The sequence below is a fragment of the Pistacia vera genome, unplaced genomic scaffold, assembly GCF_008641045.1.
Source record: "Pistacia vera cultivar Batoury unplaced genomic scaffold, PisVer_v2 Contig418, whole genome shotgun sequence".
NCBI classification, from domain to species: Eukaryota; Viridiplantae; Streptophyta; class Magnoliopsida; order Sapindales; family Anacardiaceae; genus Pistacia; species Pistacia vera.
The window spans coordinates 20,730-24,369 of record NW_022196244.1 but is presented as its reverse complement, the minus strand read 5'-3'; the positions used below and the strand labels follow the sequence as shown (position 1 = coordinate 24,369).

Sequence of the window (3,640 nt, the reverse complement as noted above, 5' to 3'; positions counted from 1 at the left end):
CAACTTAGAAAAAGCAGTAGCTGACAAGGGAAAGTATAAATCAAAATATGAGTAATCAAGAGAACGAGGAAATCCCAGGGGGCAATGCAACTAGTGGAGTGGTAGTGGTTCAAAGGGCATTGAAGGACTACTCTAGTCCTACTGTTGAAGGATCCTATTCTAGCATTAGCAGGCCACCAGTTCAAGCGAATACTTTTGAAATAAAACCAGCAATTATTCATTCGATACAACATTTGGTTCAATTTGCTTTCTAGAGCTATGTGACACATTCAGACACAATGGAGTATCCGATGATGCAATTAGGCTTAGACTTTTCCCATTCTCTCTTCAGGATAAAGCTAAGGCTTGGTTGATTTCTCTACCATTAGGAAGTATTACTACATGGAATGAGTTAGCTCAAGCATTCCTTATGAAATATTTCCTACTTGTCAAGTTTGCTAAGATGAGGAGTGACATCACATTTTTTTTCCAGTAAGATATGAAGTCACTTTATGAAGCTTGGGAGAGGTATGAGGATCTCTTACGGAGGTGTCCTCACCATGGGTTGCCAATATGGTTGCAAGTGTAGACGTTCTACAATGGGTTCCTACCAAATATACAAGTGATGATTGATGCTGCAATTGGGGGAGTTTTAAATAAAAAACACTAGAGGAAGCCTAGAATTTGATTGAGGTGATGGCGAGCAATAACTACAAAAGGCCTTCGGAGAGAAATTTAACAAGGAAAGCAGCGAGAGTGCACAAAGTTGAAGGTTACACCACGTTGGCTCACAAGGAAAGCAGCGGGAGTGCACAAAGTCAAAGGCTACACCGCTTTGGCTGCTCAACTTTTAGCCATTCAAAAGCTTGAAACTCATTCTCTAACATGTGAATTTTGTGTAGGAAATCATTTATCTAGAGATTGCCAAGTAGGAAGTCTGTTTGCTCAACCTGAACAAGTGCATTATGTCAAAAATTTTAAAAAAGGGCAAGGAATCCATACTCAAGCACATATACTCCAGCATGGGAAAATCATCCAAACTTCTCGTGGAGTAACAACAATGAGCACAAACCACCACTAGGCTTCCAACCTCAAGAGAAGAGATCTAATATAGAGAGTGTGCTCACTAAATTCATGGGGGAGTTAGGAAAAAGATTTGACAAGAATGAAGCTAAACTCCAAAAGTATAAAGTTTTGTTACAAAACCAATCCGCTTCCATAAGAAATCTTGAAACTCAAGTGGGGCAAATCCACAATATTTTAGCAGGAAGAGTTCAAGGAACATTGCCAACCGATACTGAGAAGAATCCAAATGAAAGAGTCAATGCTATCATGCTAAGAAGTGGTAAGAATTTGATGGAAGTAAGCAAAGAAGGAGAAACAAGGGAAAAATGAAAAAATGAAAAATAGTGCAGAACCAAGTGTGTCACAACACACTGTCGCGGCACAGTAGGAGATAGAAGCAAGTATGCCACAGCATAGTGCCGCGACACAGGAGAGGGTAGAAGCAAGCATGCCATGGCATAGGGACAGAATCTGACAAAACTCCTTATGTTGTGACGAATGATGAAACAACCCTTCCATACCCTCATAGAGTGTAGAAATAGAGATTGGACAAGCAATTTGGTAAGTTTATGGATATGTTTCATAGCTTACACATAATATTCCTTTTGTAGATATGTTAGAGCAAATGCTGAAGTACGCTAAGTTCTTAAAGGAGATCTTTACACACAAAAGGAGTTTTGAAGAACATGAGACAATTATGCTTACCAAAGAGTCTAGTGCGCTACTTTTGAAGAAACTACCACCAAAACTTAAAGATCTAGGGAGTTTTACAATTCCATGCACTATTATTAGTTTACATTTTGATGAGGTTTTATGTGATCTAGGAGCTACTATAAATTTGATGCCCTTTTCAATTTATAATAAACTAGGCCTAAGGGAAGTAAAACCAGCCACTATTTATCTTCAATTAGCAGATAGGTTTGTAAAATATCATAGGGGAGTAGTAGAGGATGTCTTAATAAAAGGCAGATAAATTATTTTTCCAGGTAGATTTTATTGTATCAGACATGGAAGAAGATCGGGAGGTGCCTATAATTTTCGGAAGACCTTTTTCTAGCTATAGATAGACTGTTTATTGATGCGTTGTTACTACAACATGCATAAATAGCAAGTGCACTAGTCGCACAAAGTAATAAAGTGATGAGTAAGTATCGTTCCCACGAGGATTGGTTGCTAAGCACTAAGTTTTCTACTGTTTTCAAGTTGGAGCAATCGAGTTGTTTGGATTAATAGGAGAAAATTTAACTTAAAACTAAAACAAAATTTCTAAATATTCAAAGCTAAATTATGAAAGCAAGATTAAAAAAAAGGTAATATCAGTTTAAAACAACGGGTAGAGTTTTGATTTCATTCAGACTCTATGGATTAAACCTACAAATTATGCTATTTCCATATTCACATGCATTGATGGTAAATCGAATTCTCTAAATTGTAAACATACCTTCTCAAGATATGTTTTCCTACTTTCCCTATTAAACTTCCGCACCCAACAAAATGAAGATTAATAGTTCTAAGCTCATTAAGCACCTAGAATCCTAGATTGATTTCATTGATTCTTAAATCTATCTCTAGCATTTAATACTACAATGGTGATTAACCAAGAAGCTTAACATGACTCATTTCTCAATCTCATCATGTCCATCAATTAACAACAATAAATCCAGAATAATCACACAATCTTGCACTAGCATATGAAAATAATAAAAATCAATTGCTCAATCCATAAGAATCCGAACTACATCAAAGCCCTAACCCAAAATGGGTTAGTTCATAGCTAAATCCATACGATAAGCAAGAAAAACCATAAACGCAAAGTTCAACATAATAAAAATGAGAGAAAAGACAAGAGATCTCCCCTAATTGAAGAATCCACTGGAGTTAATCCCAAATCTTCCCACTTTTTAACACAAATTCGTCAAATCTCAAACTAAGAAGATGAAAAAAGCTATTCTAGACTAACGAAAATGTGACTACTCTCAAAATGGTAAAGTTTCGTTTTTATAGCTCGCCCAAAAACCTAAAACTTTGCCTAAAATTGAAACTGTACGTTTTAAAGAAACTGAAAACTGTAGACTTCGCCGCGGCGACGAAGGGAAATGGATTCTTGTGCGTGACTCATTTTGCCGCGGCGAAGAACAAACTTCGCCACGACGAACCTCCATGAAGAATTTTGAAATTACAGAATTGCCCTCCGCTTGCTTCTTTGCTTGAATCTTCGATCTTTGATGCTAGCTTCATAGAGCTTCACTTTGCTTCAGAACTCTCCCAAATTCTGAGATCCGCTTACTTCTGAGTCCAGAAACTCCAATTCGCCCATTATTTGCTCAAAATGTCCATTTTAGCCTGAAACACAAAATGTAAAGATATAAGTAGCAATTCAGGCATAAATAAAACTAAAAAGTATCTAAAATCCAGCCTAAAAGCCTAATAAAAACAGTATAATTCTCGGATTATCAAATACCCCCAAACTGAAGACATGCTCGTCCTCGAGCATCAGGTTCAAAACAAAATGAAAGAAAAACAACAAACGCCCAAATAAACGCAAAACAGCAAAATTGACAAAAATTAAAAAGAAAAACATAAGACTCAACTCAAC

At 36.7% G+C, this 3,640-nt stretch overlaps 1 non-coding gene across 1 annotated transcript; it reads right to left on the bottom strand.

Moving 5' to 3' along the window:
* Positions 1–439: 439 nt before the first annotated feature.
* LOC116142782 lies at positions 440–546 on the bottom strand. Its single transcript, XR_004130044.1, has one exon. It is a non-coding gene; the product is annotated as a small nucleolar RNA R71 (small nucleolar RNA).
* Positions 547–3,640: the final 3,094 nt, after the last annotated feature.